Raw genomic sequence first — 21613 nt, 5'->3', positions numbered from 1 at the left:
GGACAGAATCCGGCGCCCCGACTGGGACTAGAACCTGGTGTGCCGGTGCCGCAAGGCGGAGGATTAGCCTATTGAGCCATGGCGCCGGCCTAAATAGATAAATCTTAATTTAAAAAAAGGTAAACTTGGGGTCCAGTGCCATGGTACAATGTGTTTAGCCACTGCCTGCAGCACCAGCATCCCATGTGGGCGCCAGTTCGAGTCCTGACTGCTCCATTTCCGATCCAGCTCCCTACCAGTACACCTGGGAAAGCAACAGAGGATGGCCCAAGTCTTGGGACCCCTGTACCCACATGGGACACTAGGAAGAAGCTCCTCTCTCTCTTTGTCTCTCCTTATCTCTCTCTTTGTAAATCTGCCTTTCAAATAAGCAAAGCTTAAAAAAATACAGAAATTTGTTTTGGTGCAACATTTTTTTTAAATCCATGCATGTTTTTTTCCATAATGCTCATTTTCCAAGAGCCCTTTGGATGCCCCCTAGAAACCCTGCTCATGTGTGTTAGTGTGACAAAGAGGACGAAGAGGGATAGGTGTTGACTTTGGTGGTGTGAAAAGGCAAGAGTAGCCAGGACAGTGTGGGGAGAGTAGGTGGTCATTTCTGATGTTCTTGTAAGAGGAGAGTTGCAGAGTCACAAGTCCGAATCCCTGCATCACATTGTTTCACTTCTGCCAACACACTTTCACCGATCTGGGACGTGAGAAACAATGACAATTAAAAACAAACGTGAGTGCAGCCAGCAGAGGCCCTGAGTCAGCCCAGAGGCAGGGCCTGAGCCAGGAAGGAGGGCTGGGCTGGGAGAGGAGGCTGGTGACTGCCCTCCCCTCCGCCGCCCCCACCCCAGACCTTCTCTTTCCAAGTGGCTCTGGGGGCGTGTCATTACCCATGAAAAGACACCCCCAGCCTCCACTGTGGGCCTCCCTGCCATAATTAATTCACACAATGAGGCTCTGAGTTAGGTGCCTGGAATTCTAGGAGGGGAGGCAGATGGGGCAAACTCTGAATGAATGATTGATTCCACTATTCTGAAAGATGTTACAGAACAAAGACCCCCGCACCAGATCTGGGGAGTCCACTAGCCAGGCCTGGGAGGGACAGGGACGTCCCAGCCAGCATGCATGGAAAAGTCTTGAAGCCAAAGTTAGTAATGATGAGGCCAGCCCCGTGGACAGAGCCTCTGCTGGCCAAAAGTTTGAAACAAAGCTGCTCTGTTCCCCAAGAATTCCACTTTGCTCATTGTTCTCTGCTAGGGACATTCCTGAATTAGTGAAAAGGCAACTGGTTCGGCCCGAGTCCCTGGCAGTTGATCGGCTGTACCCAGGGTCTAGACCGGACGGCAAGAGCCAGGAAGCAGAAGGAGTCAGGCAAAGTCTGAGCCATCAAGGGGTCCCAGCTTGGCACCAAGACACAGAGTGGATGCACAGGACACGGGAGTAGGTAAAGGGAGAAGGGGACCAAGGGCCTGGGGCACAGAGAGGGCAGCACCCCTGGAGAGGGGCAGCTGGGACAGAGGGGAGGCAGGCATCTCCTGTGTCTCAGGGCCAAAGTGAGAGAATCTGAGTATGTGTGTGCATGCATGTGTGTACACGTGTGTGGGTGAGAGGGAGGGGGAAATGGGAGGAGGGGGAGAGGCCTCTGAGAGTCGGTGGGTGAAGGGGGAGGGTGTTCTGCTTATTAGTAACAGCAGATGCAAAGGGGCTGAGGTCAGATGGTGGTGGCTGCAGGGGCGGACATCTGACTCGCTGGGGATCCCAGGTCTGTGGAGCAGAGGATCATGGGAGTGGGGAGCTGTCCACCTTATGAGAAGCAGGGCTGTCCTGAGCCTCTTTGAGGATAGCAGTTCCTTGGGAGACTGAGAAGGGCAGAAGACCCTCCTCTTTCCAATGTGGGATAGCAACATCGCAAGTGGTGGCTTACCCTGCTGCATCACAATGTCAGTCCCCATTACAGCGATCTTTAAAGGTACAGTTTAGGGCTGGTGCCGCGGCTCACTAGGCTAACCCTCCGCCTTGCGGCGCCGGCACACCGAGTTCTAGTCCCGGTCGGGGCGCCGGATTCTGTCCCGGTTGCCCCTCTTCCAGGCCAGCTCTCTGCTGTGGCCAGGGAGTACAGTGGAGGATGGCCCAGGTGCTTGGGCCCTGCACCCCATGGGAGACCAGGAAAAGCACCTGGCTCCTGGCTCCTGCCATCGGATCAGCGCGGTGCGCCGGCTGTGGTGGCCATTGGAGGGTGAACCAACGGCAAAGGAAGACCTTTGTCTCTCTCTCTCTCTCACTGTCCACTCTGCCTGTCAAAAAAAAATAAATAAATAAAGGTACAGTTTAGTCACCTGACTGCCTTCACAGTGGCCATCACCACTGTCTAGTCACAGAGGTTTTCACCCTCTCCAACAGGAGCTCTGCCCACAACACAAGAGCTTCACACTCCCCACTCTCCCCAGACCCTGTAAACTTTATTTCACTTTCTGTCTTTATGAATTTGGCTAGTTTATTTACTTATTTATTTGAAAGTTGGAGTTACACAGAGATAGAAGGAGAGGCATGGGCCCATGCTGTGACGTAGCAGTTAAAGCCACTGCCTGCAGGGCCAGCATCCCATATGGATACCAGTTGAAATCTCGGCTGCTAAACTTCCTATCCAGCATTCTGCTGTGGCCTGGGAAAGCAGTAGAAGATGGCCCAAGTCCTTGGGCCCCTGCACCGGCGTGGGAGACCCAGAAGAAGCTCCTGGCTCCTGGCTTCGGATCGGTGCAGCTTCCGCCACTGTGGCCAACTGGGGAGTGAACCAATGGATGGAAGACCTCTCTCTCTGTCTCTCTCTCTCTCTCTGCATTGCATGTGCATCAATACTTCCTTTTTTTCACTGCTGAGTGTTATTCTCTCGTGTGGCTATACCTTAATAATTCTTACCCACTCACCTGCTGATGGGCTTTTGTGTTCTTTCCAGCTTTTGGTAAAGTATTTGGAATACAAATGATTTTTTTTTTTTGACAGGCAGAGTGGACAGTGAGAGAGAGAGACAGAGAGAAAGGTCTTCCTTTACCGTTGGTTCACCCTCCAATGGCCGCTGCGGCCGGCGCACCGTGCTGATCCGAAGGCAGGAGCCAGGTGCTTTTCCTGGTCTCCCATGGGGTGCAGGGCCCAAGCACTTGGGCCATCCTCCACTGCACTCCCTGGCCACAGCAGAGAGCTGGCCTGGAAGAGGGGCAACCGGGACAGAAGCCGGCACCCCAACCGGGACTAGAACCCGGTATGCCGGTGCCGCAAGGCGGAGGATTAGCCTAGTGAGCCACAGCGCTGGCCACAAATGATGTTTGTATGTTGATTTTTTTTTTTTTTGACAGGCAGAGTGGACAGTGAGAGAGAGAGACAGAGAGAAAGGTCTTCCTTTGCCGTTGGTTCACCCTCCAATGGCCACCACGGCTGGTGTGCTGTGGCTGGCGCATCGTGCTGATCCAATGGCAGGAGCCAGGAGCTTCTCCTGGTCTCCCATGTGGGTGCAGGGCCCAAGGACCTGGACAATCCTCCACTGCACTCCCTGGCCACAGCAGAAAGCTGGCCTGGAAGAGGGGCAACCAGGACAGAATCCGGCACCCCAACCTGGACTAGAATCTGGTGTGCCGGTGCCGCTAGGCAGAGGATTAGCCTATTGAGCCTGGCGCCGGCCACAAATGATGTTTGTATGTTGATCTTTTAAAAAATATATTTATTTGAAAGGCAGAGAGAGAGAGAGAGACATGGATCTTCCATCCACTGGTTAACTCCCCAAATGACCTCAACAGCCCGTCTGGGCCAGGCCAAAGCCAGGAGCCCAGAACGCCCTCTGGTTTCCCATGTGTGTGGTAGGGACCCATGTACTTGAGCCATCATGTGCTGTTGCTCCAGATGCACTAACAGGAGGCTGGATCAAAAGGAGAGGAGCTGGGACTTGAACTAGCACTGTAATGTGGGTGCCCCACTGCACCACAATACCTACCCCGTATGTTGAAAAAAAAATTTTTTTTTTCTTTTAAGATCCATCTATTTATTTGAAAGGCAGAGTTAGAGGGGCCTAAGCACTTGGGCCATCTTTTGCTTATTCCCAGGCACATTAGCAGAGATCTGGATCAGAAGTAGAGCAGCCAGGACTCAAACTGGTGCGCAGATGAGATGCCAGTGCCGCAGACAACTTTACTGGCTATGCCACAGCGCAGGCCCTGTATGTTGGTCTTGTGTCCTGCAACCTTGCTGAATTCATTTAAGAGCTTTAAGAGGATTTTCTACATTGATGGCCCTGTCATCTGGAAATAAAAAGTTTTGCTTCTTCCTGTCCCGTATGCACAGCTCATCTCTTCTTGCCTTGCGCTGGCTGGAATCTCCAGTACAATGCTGAATGGAAGTGTTAAGAACAGACACCCCAACCTTTATTCATTTATTTACTTTCATTGTATTTGAAAGGCAGACAAACAGAGAGATCTGCCATCAGCTGGTTCACTCCCCAAATGTCTGCAACAGCGGAATAGGGGCCAGGCTGAGGCCAGGAGTGTGGCGCTCAATGTGGGTCTTCCTTGTGGGTGCCAGAGCCCCTACACACTTGAGCTGTCACCTGCTGCCTCCCAGGGTGGCAGAAGGAAGCTGGGTTGGAAGTGGAGCCAGGATTTCAGCTAGGCACTCAGTGTGGGATGCAGATATCCCAAGTGGCAGCTTAACCACTGCACCAAGTGCCTGACGGACGCCCCCACCTTGTCTCCATCTTAGCTCGAACTCTTCCACAGACGCCCCTTTGCAGGTTGAGGAAGTTCCCCTGCATTCATAATTCGCTGAGGTTTTTTTTTTTTTTTAAGATTTTTATTTATTTATTTGACAGGTAGAATTACAGACAGTGAGAGAGAGAGAGACAGAGAGAAAGGTCTTCCTTCTGTTGGTCACTCCCCAAATGGCTGCAAAGCCAGAGCTGCGCCGATCCGAAGCCAGGAGCCAGGTGCTTCTTCCTGGTCTCCCATGCGGGTGCAGGGGCCCCAGCACCTGGGCCATCTTCCACTGCCTTCCCGGGCCACGGCAGAGAGCTGGACTGGAAAGGAAGCAACTGGGACTAGAACCAGCGCCCATTCACTGAGTTTTTATCAGGAATTAATAATGGATTTTGTCAAAAGATTTTTTTCTGCCCCAGCTGAGCCACTCCAGGGAGCCTTGGGCTGACTGGGGTGTGCAAGCAGCAGATCCCCACAAGGTGCACCCATGGGGGCCTCTGCTGTCCACTCTCTTTCCTGGTGTCGGGGAGCGGGGGCAGGGGCGGGAATGGGGCACAGATGTCCCCTGGCCTGGGTTCGGTTTGTAATATGCGTGTTTGAGCACATTGGCTCCAAGGCTGGTGCTGCCAGCAACGTGGTGAAGCTGGCGTGATCACTGTGTCCATCTCAGGGACCTGTGAGTGGGGGAGGCTCAGATCTATAGCAGAATGGGAACCCAGACGCCCTGGATGTCTTGGGAGTTTTGCACCTCTCCCCAGGCTGATGCCAGCTCTGCCTCTATGTTGAGGTATAGGAGCTGAGCAGGGGACCAGGAGGGGAGGGAGAAATCAGACAGCCGAGGACCATCTCTCCTTCCCCATCCTGGCCTGGGCCCTGTTTTCCTCTGATTGCAGGTGCCAAGTGTATAAGTGACCTGGTTCTCCTTCTCTATGGCATTTCAGTGTCTGCCATGAAGTCCAAACCATCCACACAGATATTATTTGCCAGATGTCATAGAGTCCCCTGTGTGCCAAGCTGGTGTTAGGCTCTGCCCCCTGGGGAGACAGGCGCACATGGACACCCTGGGGAGGAGTCAGTGTGCCCTTGTGTTGTACAGAAAGTGACGCAGGGGACGTGATGTGACAGGAGTTGTCCTAGAGGAGTCAGGGGAGGCATCTCGGAGGAGGTGATATCTTGGTTGACAGTAACAAACCGGCAGTCATCTGGGTGGAACATTCCAGGGAGAGGGAAGCCAAAGTGCTCCAGGAGGAGGCGGCTGACTTTCGTAGGGACTGGGGGTGGGACGCCCATGCCAGCAGTCAGGGCCGATTCCAACTGCAGATTCCAGGATTCTTCTGGGAATGAAAAAATGCTTGTGTTCTTCCCTCCCATTCTCACTTGTGGTTTTTGGAGGCCTCTTGTTTAGAACCACGTTTGAGGGGCTCTCAGAGCTGGAAGAAAGGGCTGGCACCAACCAGCTCCCGGTGTGGCGCCCATGTCATGGCTGTTGCTGCAGAGTGGTAGGCTCCTGGTCTTCTCTGAGCCACCTTGCTGAGGGGGGGTCAATTCTCTCCACACCCCCTGGTGCAAAGCCTGGCCTCTCTGCCTCAAGGTGGACCGATGACACCATGGTGCTGTTTAAAAACAGGAAATAGGGGTGGGCATTGTGCAGCAGGTTAAGCATCCCATACTGGAGCACTGGGCTTGGAGTCCCAGCTGTTCCACTTCCGATCCAGCCCTCTGCTGGTGCACCTGGCAAGGCAGCGGAAGACGGCCCAAGTGCTTCGACCCCTGCCACCCACGTGGGAGGTCTGCATGGAGTTCCTGGCTTGAGCATGGCCCGGCCCTGGCCATCGTGGCCTCTTGAGGATTGAACCATCAGGTGGAAGCTCTTTGTCTTTCCCCCTGTCTTTGTCACTCTACCTTTCAAATAGATAAACATTAAAAAAAAAAAAAAGGAGGTAAGTAAAAATGACAAAATGACAAAATGAGTACCCTTCCCCGTCCTGTGTCTCTGGCTCTCTCCCAGGTTTCTGCTGGGGGCCCTGACCATAGATCACAGGAAACAATTTCCTTATCGCAGGCGCTGCTTCTTGGGTGGCCTCAGACTGTTTGGGGCCCTGCATTTTGTGGTCTAGAATTTGGGGTTCGGGGATCACAAATCTTGAGTGGTCCCCGAGGGTTGTCTCTTCCAGCTCCGAGAATCTGTGATTTACTCAAATCACACAGCAACTTAGTGGCAAAGCCAGGCCCACAAACCACTCACAGCCTGAAGGCACTGGGGGCTGAGATTTGGGAGGCTGGGTACCCACCTGTGAACGTGGCTCAGGTATCAGAGTCCACGCTGTGCTTTCCCAAAAGCTATGTCCCCTGAGCTCGGGCAAGGTCCTTCTGCCTTCATTACCCTGGAGACCTGTGATTGCTGAATTCCACACCCTTCCCTCTATTAGAGTAATTACCCTAACCTGTGAAAGTTTGGCAGCTCAGAGCCTCCGAGGGACAGGCAGCCTGAAAGGAAGTTCCTTTGTAACCCCGGTAAGTCTAATTTAGTAGACTGTTAGCATGTTAGAGTGAGTTGGAAAAAAATGCATGGGGTGAAAATCTGGAAGTGTTGGGGGTCATGAGAGAGCCCAGCCATATATGAGGCGACTCCTCCGCACTTCAAGCTCTGCTCCCCCACCCTCATTTTGGCTTCTCCTCCCCCTCATCAGATCACACATGTTCAGAGGCACTCTGCAGCTGAGTCTAAGTGAACCAGGTATTTGGCCTAGAGATTAAGTCCTTGGCAGGGCAGGTGATTCAGCCAAAGAAATGCCTTTGCCGAAAGTGCGTTTTGGGAAAGAACAGCCTGGCGGAGTGGACGAGGCTTCCTGACAAGGGCTCACTTCTCAGAAGAGGCAGTAAGCTCCCACGCTGTCTCCCGGAGCTCGGCCTCACTAGCTGGCTCCGGAAGCTGTGTGCAGGGATCTGGGATGTGAGCAGGGAAGACACTCATGAGGGACAGTAGCCATGCTGCCCAGGGCCTCTGTGGGTCTCCACCATGACTGTCCAAGTAGCCTTGAGCAAGGCACCATTTCCTCTTCAGTAAAATGACTGGAGTCTGTTCCCGACCTTGGTCCCGAGGTGTGGTCTGCACCCCAGCAGTATCTACAACACCCTGGAGATTGTTAGAAACACAGAGTCCTGCCTCGGGTTCTCTGAGGCAGAATCCATGTTTCAGCAAGAGTCCAGGGGACTTGTTTCCACAGTTTGAGGGGCCCTGCTCTGGCCACAGCAACTTTAATGTGGTTCTTTTAAAATAATTTTGAGGGTCAGAAAGAGGGAGGAGAGAGGGAGAGAGAAAGTGAAAGTCTCAGCCATTAGTGCCCTATCCAAATGCCTGCAATGGCAGGGGTGGGCCAGGCCAAAGCTGAAAGCAGGAACCCATCAATGCTACCTTCCCAGGTCTGTATTAGTAGGAAGCTGGAATCAGGAGCAGAGCCAAGACTCGAACTCAGGTACTGTAATATGGGATGTGGGATCTTAACCTCTAGGCTGAATATCTGGTTCACTCTCCAAATGCCTGCAAAAGCCAGGGCTAGGCCTGGCCAAAGCCAAGAGCCAGGAACTCAATCTGGGTTGTCTACATGAGCGTAGGGACCCAAGTACTTGGGCCATTACCTGCTACCTCCCAGGGTGTACGGTAGTCGGAAGCTTGAATTGGGAGTGGAGCCGGGACTCAAACCTAGGCAGTGAGTGTCCCGAGCACTGTTCCACCTGCTCTGCCGAATGCCCACGCTTCAGATACACATCTTGGACCAGCATCACCTGGGAGAAGCTTGAGAGGGATGCAAGCTCATATGCCCCAGGCCTACTGAATCACGGTGGAGGGCGTGGCGCAGGAGCCGGTGCCTTCGCAGCCCCTCCTGGTGAGAAGCCAGGCTGCTCAGGTCTGACATGGTCTTCAGCTGAGGCGTGGCCGGGAGCAGCTGCTCAGTGCCCAGCCTGTGCTAGGCCGCCGGGAATTGCCCACACGCGTGTACCTCCCAGCGATCCCCTCACCTGTGCTCTGCCCAGGAGAGAAGTGAGGCTTCAGGGAGAGGTTAAGTGCGTTGTCCAAGCTCCTTCTCTCTTGCCAGTATTATGGCAGTAATACCAACATAAGGTGTTTCTGGTAAATGCCAGCCAGTGAGCTACTACTGATAATAAAACTCCTCATCAGTGTTTCATGTTGCTGATTATCGGTGACAAAGTTCTGCTGGCACGGAAGCTGGGGGCTCAGGGACTCAGGGCTGCAACTCTTCATTTGTAGTTTAATGTTTGACTAGATAGTATTCATACGGCTCAGTCACCATTTAATAAAGAACTCTCGTGAGACGCTTTCTTCCCACACCTGTCCTCGAACCAGCCAGTCTCCATCCTTGCCAGGTGACTATTTTTAGTTTATTGCGTCTATTCTTATTAAAGCTGATCATTGGGAAAGCTGAGGAATCTCATAAATTGTTTCCCCCTGATCTCTGGACTTGCAGATATATGCATTTTTCCAACTTTACCTCCCTGACAAAAAGTCCACCAAGGGGCCGGCATTGTGGCACAGTGGGTTAAGCCACCGCCTCAACACCGGCATCCCATATGAGTGCTGATGTAAGTCCCGGCTGCTCTATTTTTGATCCAGCTCCCTGCTAATGTGTCTGGGAAAGCAGCTGAAGATAGTTCAAGTATGTGGGCTCCCCCAGATGGAGTTCAAGGCTGCTGGCTTCAGCCTGGCCTAGCCCAGGCTGTTATAGCCATTTAGGGAGTGAACAAGTAGATGGAAGATTATTTCTCTGTCTTCCCCTTTTTCTCTCTGTAACTCTGTTTTTCAAATAAATATTTCAAAGAAAAAGTCCACCAAATTCAGATTTATTTGGGTTCACAAGCATCTTTGTATAAAGATACACTGTCTTAGAGGTGTCTAAGCTGCCACTCTTTTTTTTTTTTTTAAGGATTTATTTTATTTATTTGAAAGACAAAGTTACAGAGAGAGGCAAAGACAGAGAGAAAGGTGTTCCATCCACTTGTTCACTCCTCATAGGGCTACTGTGGCTGGAGCTGAGCCAATAGAAAGCCGGGAGCTTCTTCTGGATCTCCCATGTGGATGCAGGGGCCCAGGACTTGGGCCATCTTCTGCTGCTTTCCCAGGCACATTAGCTGGGAGCTGGATCGGAAGTAGAGCAGCCAGAACTCGAACTGGCACTCAAATGGGATGCCAGTGCTGTAGGCTGGGGCTTTAACCCACTGTGCCACAGCACTGGCCCCAGAAGCTGCCACTCTGTCTTACTTTAATGCAAATTATTCTGATAGAGTCTGTATGCAGGTACTAGCATGTACGAAAATGTATGCAAAATGCTTTTCCAATCCCCACTGCACGCTGTTTTGAGAAAACGCACACTCCCCCAGCCTTACTTCTTTGACTGAGGGCGTCGCCCTGTGCTGGATGGTGTGCTGCACGGCCGTGTTGTTTTCAGTCTGCTATCTCAGAGGCTGCTGAGATGACCTGGCAACTCTGGTGTTTTGCAGATGTGTATCACAGGTGCAAGATAAAATTTCAGAAGCAGTTAGCTAGGCATCTGCATCTGTAATTTGGAGAGAGATTGCCAGTTTGCACCCCATAGGATTAATACGGAGGTGCACCCACATCAGCTTTGGATGAGAAGTTGCTGTTTTCCCACGTTATCACCAATACATTGTCATTGTTGGCTTTCTACCCATCTGACAGATGAAGAGCAGTCACTCAATGCACCCTTTTTTTAAGATTTATTTATTTGTTTGAAAGGCAGAGTTACAGAGAGAGAGGGAGAGACATATATCGAAAGAGATTTTCCATCTGCTGGTTCAATTCCCAAATGGTTGTAATGGCCCAAACTGTGCCATACTGAAACCAGGAGTCAGGAACTTCTTCCAGGTCTTCCATGTGGGTACAGGGGCCAAGTACTTGGGCCATCTTTTGCGTCTTCCCCAGGTGCATTAGCAGGGAGCCGGGACACAGGTGAAGCAGGTGGTACTTGAACCAGCACCCACCTGGGATGCCGGCCCCGCAGACGGCAGCTTAACCCTCTGTTCCACAGCACCAGCTCCAGTCTATAACACTTTTAAAGATCATTTCTATTTCTTCTCAGTGGTCATCTTACTGATATTATTTGCTTATTTCAAAAACTGGATAGCTGGGCTTTTCTGTTTTCTGGAAGCCATTTGAATATTGGGATTTAGCCTTTAAACTTTGATACAAATTGTGTCCAATATAGCGTTTCTTATTTATGGACTCTTTTTAGACTTAAAAGAAGATTTATGTATTGTTTAGTTGAAAGGCAGCTCAACACACAGAGAGGGACAGAAAAAGAGATCCTCTACCCAATGGTTCACTCCCCAAATGACCACAATAGCCAGAGCTGGGCCAGGCTGAAGCCAATAGCCAGGAACTCTTATCTGGGTCTCCCACATTGGCAGGGGTCCAAGCACTTGGACCATGACCTACCGCTTTCTCAAGATACATTAGCAGGGAGCTGGACTGGAAAAGGGGCAGCCAGGACTCAAACCAGCTCACTCATATGGGGTGCTGGAGTTGTAAGCAGTAGCTTAACTCACTGCACCACTATGCTGGCCCTGATTGATTGATTGATTGATTGATCTGATGCCATCAGATTTATCAGTCTTTGCATTTGTGACTTCATAGTGTTGAATCATAGGCTCACAGAGCTTCCCCTCTCTCAGATGACAGTATATGCCTGTTTCCTTCTGTTATCTTACATTCAAAGTTTGATCCATTTGGAATTTATCCTGATGCATGCGTCCTGGCGCATGCTCAGCCTATTTCTTTCCAGATGGCTCCCTTTTCTCTGCTAAATCGAGAAGCTATTTTATCATAAGCTGTTTCTCGCAGGCTCTCTTCACTACATATATTTGGGTCTATTCCAGAACTTGCTATTCTTTGCCGCTGGCTTCTCGATTCAATTTCATTCATGTTCCCACTGTTTTGTTAAAGTTTATAATATTTTAAAAATATCTTCTAATATGTGGAAGCGCTACTCCCCTTATTTTTTGAGTTTTTTCAGACTATTCTAATTTTTCCATTTGAGCATTAAAATCTAATGTCTAGTTACACACACGTATATGCTGGTGTTTTAACTGCAGTTGCTATAAGAAAAATGAAAGTGTAACACATACAGAGAAAAGTTAATACATTTCAAGTACATAGCTTGGAGAGTTATCACAAAGTGAACACACCCTTGGAACCATCACTCAGGCCTGGCAATAGATGCTGGCAGCATGTAGAAGCCCCCTCAGACTCCCAACAGGTACCCAGGTACCCCGCCTTCCTCCCAAAAAGTAACTGTCATCAGTTTCTACATCATAGATTGGTTTTCCTGTTTTTTAATTTTTTAAAAATGTATTTTCATTTTAGTTGAAATGCAGAGAGAATCTTCGATCTGCTCGTTCACACCCCAAATGTCTGCCACAGCCAGGGCTGGGCCAGACCAAAGCCTGGGAGGCTGGGACTCCAACCAGGTTTCCCAGGTGGGTGGCAGAACCCAGAGTTGAGCCATCATCCGCTGCCTGCAGGATGCGTGTTTAGCAGGGAGCTAGAACAGACGCAGAGGAGCCAGGACTGAAAGCATCCCAACTGTCGTCTTAACCACTGGGCCAAACACTCACCCTTCTGTGTGTGGGTGTGTGTGTTTAAAGATGTATTGATTTATTTGAAATTCAGAGTTACAGAGATAGAGAACTCTTCCATCTACTGGTTCACCACCTCAAATGGCTGTGATGACTGGGGCTGGGCCAGAACAAAGCCAGGAGCTTCTTCCTTGTCTCCCACATGGGTGCAAGGACCCAAGCAAGTGGGCCATCTTCCTGCTTTCCCAGGTGCATTAGCAGGGAGCTGGATTGGAAGTGGTACAGCCGGGACTTGAACCAGCGCCCACACAAGATGCCGGCCTTGAAAACAGTGGCTTAACCTGCTGTTCCACAGCACTGGCCTGAGTGTATGTGTGTTTTAAAATTTATATACCTGTCTTCTTTTGTGTCTATAGTTTTTTGCTCAGTATTCCTGTTGATGAACACTTAAGTTGTTTCAGTTTTTGGCTTTAATGAAATTAGCCAGCCAGCCATACATGGCCATTGTAACACAAGACTTTTGATGCCATATATACACCTCTCTTTCTTTTTTCTTTTTTTTTTAAATTATTTTTTGAAAGATTTATTTATTTATTTGAAAGGCAGAGTTACAGAGAGGCAGAGGCAGAGAGAGCGAGCGAGCGAGCGAGCAAGCTCCTGGTTTTCATCTTCAGTGTTATCCAACCACAGCTGTTGTGGGCATTTGGGGAGGTGGAGAATGGAAGTCTCGCACTCTCTTTCTCTGCCTCAAAAAGAAAAACAAAAATATTCAATTTCATTACTCTTTGGAGAAGTGAAAATTAAAACCATAATTAATTGCCGCCACACACACACACACACACACACACCAGATTTAATGAAATTTAAGAAAACCGTCAGGGCGGGTATTGTGACACAGCAGGTTAAGCCACCACCTGGAAGCCAGGCATCCCATCTTGGAGTGCTGATTCGTGTCCTGGCTGTTCAACTTCCAATCCAGCTTCCTGCTAATAACGTGCCTGGGAGGCAGCAGATGGTGGCTCAAGTGCTTGCCTTCCTGCGTCCATGTGGGAGACCTGTGTGGAGTTCCAGGCTCCTGGCTTTGGCCTGCTTCAGCCCCAGCTGTTGCAGGCATTTGGGGTGGAAACCAGTAGGTGGAAGATTTCTCTCTCTCCCACTTCGACTTTCAGATAAACAAATATTTTTTAAAAAATAAAAATAAATAAAACCCCAAGTATAAGGAAATGGAGATCCTGGTTCCTGGCTCCTGGCTTTGGCCTGGCCCAGCCCCAGCCATTGCAACCATCTGGGGGGTGAACCCACACATAGATGAATTTTTCCTTCTCTCAGTGTAACTGTGATTTTAAAATAATAAATCTTTATTTTTTAAAAAAATGGGGCAGTGCTGTGGTATAGTGGGTAAAGCTGCCACTTGCAGTGCCGGCATCCCATATGGATGCCAGTTCAAGTCCTGGCTGCTCCACTTCTGATCCAGCTCTCTGCTATGGCCTGGGAAAGCAGTAGAAGATGGCCCAAGTCTTTGGGCCCCTGCACCCATGTGGGAGACCTGGAAGAAGCTCCTGGCTTTGGATTGGCCCAACTCCAGCCATCGCGGCTACTTGGGGAATGACCAGCAGATGCAAGACCTTTCTCTCTCTCCCTCTCTCTCTAACTCTACCTCTCAAATAAATAAATAAAATCTTAAAAAAAAAAACTTCAAACACAAAATGGTTTAAAAATTGTATTTATTCTATCTGAAAGAAAGAATTACAGAGAGAGAGGGAGAGATAAGAGATCGTCCATCTGATGGTTTACTCCCCAAATGGCCACAACAGACAGCACTGAGCCAGGATGAAACCAGGAGCCTGGAGCTTTTTCTGGGTTTCCCGCATGGGTACATTTATGTTAAATATTCTTATCCGAGATCAGAGTATGTCTTCCCATTTTGTTTAGGGCATTTCTGTCCTGCAGTATTTTAGTATATATTTTGGGCATTTTGTGTTTCACATTTTTTTGTGTGTTTTTTGTTGGTGGAGTGTTTCCTGACCAGGTATTGTTCATAGTAATTTCCTTGTTAATTCTGTTGGATGTTCTAGGTTCATGATCACATCATCTATAAATGAAAATTGTACTATTTACATTCAGTTCTTGTATCTCTAATTTCTTTTGCTTATGTAGCTGTGTTGACTAAGTCCCTCCTGTGCAACGAGAGTGAGTACACTTGGATTCCTCTTGTCTTTAGTGGGAACATTTTTTGGTGATTCTAAGTTAGGCAAAATGGTAGCCTGCATCTGAGATTGATTTTTTTAAAAAATATTTATTATATTTGAAAGGCAGAGTTACAGACAGAGTGTGAGAGAGAGGTCTTCGATCCGCTGGTTTACTCCCCAGGTGGCTGCAACTACCAGAGCTAGGCCGATCCAAAGCCAGGAGCCAGGAGCTTCTTCCAGGTCTCCCATGCAGATACAGAGGCCCAAGGACTTGGGCCATCTACCACTGTTTTCCCAGGCCACAGCAGAGAGCTGGATTGGAAGTGGAGCAGCCGGAACTTGAACTGGTGCCCTCAGGTGGGATGCTAGCAGTGCAGACAGCGGCTTTACCTGCTACGCCACAATGCTGGCCCTAAGAGATTGATTTTTTTTATCATGTTAGAGAATTACCCTTCAATTTCTACTTTAATCCCATTTTTTTTTTTTCAGGAAAAGGTATTAAATTCTGTTGAATGCTCACTCAGCATTGGCAGATCTCCTAGGCTCCATTTTACGAAGAAGTTTCCTAACTGGCCCATCTTTGCATTCCTGGAATAATTGGATCCTGTAGCATCCTGTGCCCACCCAATAGGAGAAGCTCCACCGAGTCAGTCAGTGTCTCCTGTGGACTACCCCAGCCGGGTCTGTGCACATGCGCAGTCAGTACTGACTGCCTTGGGCTCCTTTCCTGAAGCCAGGAGACCCAGCTCCTGGAAACTCCCTCCTGGTGTAGTGGGTGATAAACGCCGAGGTTTCCCACCCGCTGAGGGAAAGCCACATGGTTCTAATCTCAGCTCTTTCTTTCTTTCTTTTTCTTTTTCTTTTTCTTTTTCTTTTTCTTTTTCTTTTTCTTTTTCTTTTTCTTTTTCTTTTTCTTTTTCTTTTTTGACAGGCAGAGTGGACAGTGAGAGAGAGAGACAGAGAGAAAGGTCTTCCTTTGCCATCGGTTCACCCTCCAATGGCCGCCGCGGCCGGCGCACCGCGCCTATCCAAAGGCAGGAGCCAGGTGCTTCTCCTGGTCTCCCATGGGGTGCAGGGCCCAAGGACTTGGGCCATCCTCCACTGCACTCCCTGGCCACAGCAGAGAGCTGGCCTGGAAGAGGGGCAACCGGGACAGAATCCGGTGCCCCAACCAGGACTAGAACCTGGGGTGCCGGCGCCGCAAGGCCTAGTGAGCCGCGGTGCTGGCCCTCAGTGCCTTCCAATCCAGCTGTGTCGTTTTGTTAACCTTCATTTTAAAATATATTGTAATGCACTTAAAATCCCCCAAGCAGAGCCAGACGGCCTTTATCCCGGTACACTGAGTTTTGCTCAATGTTTTGGAGGCAGTCCTCAGACTAAAGGGGGGGCTCACTGCCTTAATGTTTTTCAGGAAGCATTAAAAACAAAAGTTAAAAGCATGTGGGTCAGGAACAAAGAATGGCTTGTGCGTTTTTGGTCGGTGCAGGATGTGGTGTCCAGTGCAGAGGAAGAGGGCAGCCCCGTGGTGAAGACCATGACCTCTGGCCCAGGTGGCCTGAAATCCCTGTTCCGCAGCTTCCTGCTTGTGTCACCTCAGACAACTTAGCTCGCCCCTCTGATCCTCAGTGTCCTCAGCAGAAGAGATGATAATAGTTCCCATCTCCAGCCCTGTTGGGAGAACCCAAAGGGTTGATGCCTGGAAACCTGACAAGTGTGGGGAGTCTACAAGGGTTAGAACGTCCTGTAGGGATTGAGCCAAGTATTCTCTGCATTTAGTGCAGCCCCAACCTTTGCTGCCCCTGACCTATATGCAGATAGATATCTGTAAATTGCTGGGGCTGGCGCTGTGGTGTAGCGGGTAGAGCCGCTGCCTGCAGTGCCAGCATCAATATGAGTGCCGGTTCGAGTCCCAGCTGCTCCACTTCGATCCGACTCTCTGCTGTGGCCTGGGAAAGCAGTAGAAGATGGCCCAAGTCCTTGGGCCCCTGCACCTGTGTGGGAGACCTGGAAGAAGCACCAGGCTCTTGGCTTTGGATCAGCCCAGCTCCAGCCATTGTGGCCATTTTGGGAGTGAGCTGGTGGATGGAAGACTTCTGTCTGTCTGTCTCTCTCTGCATCTGCCTTTGTAACTCTGCCTTTCACATGAATAAAAATCTTAAAAAAAAAAAAAAAAGATATTTGTAAGGTGATTAGACAAGGAATGGAGCTCCCTCCATAAAGTGAAATCATAAAACACACACACACACACACACACATACACACACACAGAAACCCTCCTTTTTGTGAGTGTGTGAGCTGTAGAAAGTAAAGGAGTAGAGCTGACGACGCCTTCAGGTTTGCATTTGAGATAATCAGTTTGTGAGTGAACAGGGATGCTCGTGGCCCCTAGCTGGACCTTTAATTCTGGACATCGGCAGCTGCCTTGAAGCTGGAGCTGCTAGCATAGAGCATCTCTAAAATGCCCACAGGCCACCCAGCTTCATGTCTGGAGGCCACAGGGGCCACTTTGGCTATGGGGATAAGCATGAAGGGGCAGCCGCCGGGAGGGGGCTGGCTGGCCAGCGCCGAGGTGGGGCCACCGTGTGGGAAATCAGAATGACATGGGCCCGTCTCCTTCAAGTGTTCTGTTTAATTTGGTGAAGCCTGGGTGAGATTGGAGCTTTATCAACAGCTTGCCCTTTCCCGTGAGCTCTTTTCTGTTCTCGAATTTGGAGTATAATTTACTTAAACTAAGGCACAAAGATCTTCAGCGTTCCGTCTGGTGGTGTTTTAGTTTCCTGTGTCTCCTGTAACCGAGTCTCGCAAGTTCGGTGTCTCAGAACATCAGTGTCCCGACTTGGGTCTGGAGCCTGCAGATCCAAAGTCAGGGAGTGGCCCGGCCACAGTCTCTGCAGCTCCAGGGGAGGGCCTCTCCTCCCTCTGCCCGGTCTCTGCCGACCACGCTCTGCGGCCTGCAGGGGTCGGTCTCACCCCATCGGTGCCCCGGCGGTCACGTGGTTCTCCCTGTGTGTCTCCATTTTCTCTTCCTGTAAGGACAGCATCCTTGGATTAGAGTCTACCTTGAAATAGCAAAAAGGTAAAAAGACAAAACCAAAAAAACAAACAGAACCAAACACTGGAGTCTACGCTAATCCTAATTTAACTAGTTACATCTGCAAAGGCCTTGTTTCCCAGCGAGGTCGCATTCTGAGATTCCAGGTGGACGTGAAAGAAGGGCGCTTCTAACCCAGAGCAGATGGTTAGGTACCCAAGTGACCACCCCTGCAGTAAAGGGTAGAACATTTCCAGTAGCCCAGAGAGTTCTTGCAGGCCCCTCGCTGGTCAGTTCCTGCTGCCCATCCCTGCTCTAGACAGCCATATTTCAGATTGCTATCACCATGGACTCGTTTTTCACCTTGCTCGAAGTTCTTGTGTGCAAGTAAATGCAATTGATGTACCAGGTGATCTTTTGTGTCTTGCCCCTTTCCTTCAAAAATATTGTATTCGAGATTCATCCACATCATTGCGTGGATGAGGAGTTCATTTCCTCTTATTGCTGAGTGGTGTTCCGTCATGATTTTATCGCTCCTTGTATGTGTATAAGCCAGTCCTTGATGGATATTTGGACTGTTTCTTATTTATTGGAACTACATGCTGTTCATAATATGAATATAGCAGCAGTGTACATTCTTGTTCATTCCTTTTGTGGACATACTTTTTTTTTTTTATGTTGAATACTAGGGGTAGAATTACTGGGTCATGGGGTGGCGTTGTGGCACAGCAGGTTAAGTTACACTGTGACGGATGGTGGCATTCCACATCAGAGCACTGGTTTTAGTCTCGACTGCTCTGCTTCTGATCCAGCTTCCTGCTAATGTTCCGAGGAAGGCAACGGAGGATTACCCAAGTGTTGGGTCCCTGCCATGCACATGGGAGACCCAGATGGAGTTCCAGGTTTCTGGCTTCTGCTTGGTCCAGTCCCAACCATTGCAGCCATTAGGATGGAACCATTGGATGGAAAATTTCTCTGTCTCTCTGCCTGTCTCTGTCTCTTGCCCTGTAACTGCCTTTGAAGTAAATAAATCAATCTCTTAAAAAAAAAAAAATTCTGGCCGGCGCCGTGGCTCAATAGGCTAATCCTCCGCCTCGCGGCGCTGGCACACCGGGTTCTAGTCCCGGTTGGGGTGCCGGATTCTGTCCCGGTTGCCCCTCTTCCAGGCCAGCTCTCTGCTGTGGCCCGGGAGTGCAGTGGAGGATGGCCCAAGTCCTTGGGCCCTGCACCCCATGGGAGACCAGGAGAAGCACCTGGCTCCTGCCATTGGATCAGCGCGGTGCGCCGGCCGCAGCGTGCCGGCCATTGGAGGGTGAACCAACGGCAAAGGAAGACCTTTCTCTCTGTCTCTCTCTCACTGTCCACTCTGCCTGTCAAAAAAAAAAAAAAAATTCTGGATCATAGGGAAAGTGTATGTTTAACTTTGATTAGAATTGCCAGACCTCCAAAATGATTGTATCAACTTATACTCTCAGAGCAGCGTGTGAGAGTTCCAGTTACTCCTGGCCTTGTGAACTCAGATAGGTCTTTCCGTGGTGGTAGTTAACCATCTTTGATGCAGACAGAAGATAACCCCTCTGCAGAGTTTTCTGTCCCTGGAGCTCTCGAACTAAAGACCTTCTGACTACTGACTCTGCCTCCCTCTGCGTGGCTTAGTTCTGTTTCCTTTTTATCCAGCCGAGCTACAGAGCTGCCTCTGGCACAAAGGCCTGCTCCAGTCCCTTTGCCCACTGCCCACGTAGACTCTCGCACTCTGTTCTTCCACTCTGGAGTGCGCTTGCTTGTCACACACAGGTCGGATGTGCGAGGTCAGAGGTCAAAAGCTGAGGTCTTTCCGAAGCGTCTCCACAGCTTCTCTGAAGCCGGAGCTGTTTGCAGGGTCGCGTGGACCAGTCCCATGGCTGGCCTCCCTCTTTTTCTTTCTCACAATCACGTGTTTTTTTCACAGATGTCCATGATGGTACAAAAACAGTGGCAATAAGGGAAATGCATAATTCAAACATAAAATGGTGGACATTTACTGTAGCGGTCAAGACAGTGCTCAGGACGGTCACATCTCCTATCGGAGAGCCTGGGTTTGAGTGCCGACTCTGCTCTTGATTTCAGCTTCCTGCTAATGCACACCCTGAGAGGCAGTGCTGACGGCTCAAGTTCTTGGGTCCCTGTGACTCGCGTGGGAGAGAAACAACACTGGATTCCAGAGTGAGGAAATTCTTGTTCAGTTCTCTTCCAGCGCTTCATATTTCTCTGGAACAGGGCTTCTCAACTTTGGCCCATGTCGACATCTGCACCAGAAGATTCCTTGTTATGGAGCTGCTTGGTGCATTGCAGGATGTTGAGTAGCAGCCTGGCTTCTACCTGCTGGGTGGCAGTGGCGTGCTAACTCCCAGTATGTGACAACCAAAACTAACTCCAGACCTAGCCAAAGATCCCCCAGGGGACAAGATCACCCGAGCTAAGAGCTCCTGCCATAGGAGGAAGACTCGGTCTGGAGCTAAGCATTTTTTCAACAGCTCTTTAATGCTTTTTGTCTCTAGATCCAGGAGTATATATGATTAAAAAAGAATCACTTAGGTGGCTTTGATGGTGTTAAAACCAGTGCATGTTGGGGCCAGTGCTGTGGCTCACTTGATTAATCCTCTGTCTGTGGCATCGGCATCCCATATGGGTGCTGGATTTTGTCCTGGTTGCTCCTCTTCCAGTCCGGCTCTCTGCTGTGGCCCAGGAGGGCAGTGGAGGATGGCCCAAGTGCATGGGCCCTGCACCCGCATAGGAGACCAGGAAGAAGCACCTGGCTCCTGGCTTTGGATCAGCGCAGCGCCGGCCGTGGCAGCCATTTGGGGGGTGAACCAACGGAAGGAAGACCTTTCTCTCTGTCTCTCTCACTCACTGTCTATAACTCTACCTGCCAAATAAAAAATAATAATAATAATAAAAAAATTAAGGCCAGCGCTACAGCTCACTAGGCTAATCCTCCGCTTGCCACGCCGGCACCCCAGGTTCTAGTCCCGGTTGGGGCGCCGGTTCTATCCCGGTTGCTCTTCTTCCAGTCCAGCTCTCTGCTGTAGCCCCGGAAGGCAGTGGAGGATGGCCCAAGTGCTTGGGCCCTGCACCCGCATGGGAGACCAGGAGGAAGCACCTGGCTCCTGGCTTCGGATCGGTGCAGTGCACCAGCCGTAGCGGCCATTTAGGGGGTGAACCAACGGAAGATCATTCTCTCTGTCTCTCTAACTCTGCCTGTCAAAAAACTAATAAATTAATTAATTAAAAAAAAAAAAAAAACAGTACATGTCGAGAACACAGACAATCCAAGTTTGAGAAACAAGCTTTGGAAAACAAACCACACAGGCCAGGAGTCTATCTGATTTCAGAGGGAGGCCAACATAGGATGAAACCACACTATCTCATTCACATCAGATATCTTGGCAAAGCTGTTGACCTGCTAATGTCTCTGCTTGCCTCATAGGAAAGTACTTGATCAGAAAGCAAGATGATTTAACAATGTTTTTATTTTAAAGTTGTTTTATTATTTGAAAGACAGAGTTAAGTTACAGAGAGGCAGAGAGAGAGAATCTTTCATCTGCTGGTTCACTCCCAAAATGTCCACAACAGCCGGAGATGAGCCAATCCGAAGCCAGGAGCCAAAAGCCAGGAGCCAGGAGCTTCTATTGGCTCTCCCACATGGATGCAGGAGCCCAAGGACTTGGGCCATCGTCTTCTGCTTTACCAGGCCATGGCAGAGAGCTGGATCGGAAGCAGAGCAGCCGGGACTAGAACCGGCGCCCATATGGGATACCACCATGGCAAGCGGCTGCTTTACCCACTATGCCACAGTGCCAGCCCCAAGTTAACAAGTTATGTTAAATGAATGGTTGTGGGCATTAAGCGTTAGCAGCTGCCAACTTGGATTGAACTCTGGGCTCCTGGCTTTGGTCCTGGCCCAGCCCTGGCTATTGCAAATATTTGGGGAGTGAAGCAGCAGATGGGAGATCTCTATCTCTCTGCCTTTCTTTCTTTTTAAAGATTTATTTATTTATTTGAAAGTCAGAGTTTCA

The 21613-nt window shown here is 49.9% G+C and overlaps 1 protein-coding gene across 14 annotated transcripts in view; it reads left to right on the top strand.

The window, feature by feature from the left end:
* The window catches only part of IL34 (interleukin 34), a 60877-nt gene that overhangs the window by 16666 nt on the left and 22598 nt on the right, over positions 1-21613 (top strand). Inside the window, exon 1 of one of the 14 annotated variants that reach the window (XM_070062750.1) lies at positions 1249-1431. The exons of 8 other annotated variants lie outside the window; for them this stretch is intronic. The gene's annotated coding sequence lies outside the window, so the exon portion shown is untranslated. Of the gene's footprint in view, positions 1-1248; positions 1436-21613 lie in introns of those variants that run through there. 5 more of the 14 variants (XM_070062754.1, XM_070062753.1, XM_070062748.1 and 2 more) reach the window with 5 other exon arrangements.

The sequence above is a fragment of the Oryctolagus cuniculus genome, chromosome 18, assembly GCF_964237555.1.
Source record: "Oryctolagus cuniculus chromosome 18, mOryCun1.1, whole genome shotgun sequence".
Classification (NCBI taxonomy): Eukaryota; Metazoa; Chordata; class Mammalia; order Lagomorpha; family Leporidae; genus Oryctolagus; species Oryctolagus cuniculus.
This window is presented reverse-complemented; position numbering and strand designations above follow the sequence as displayed.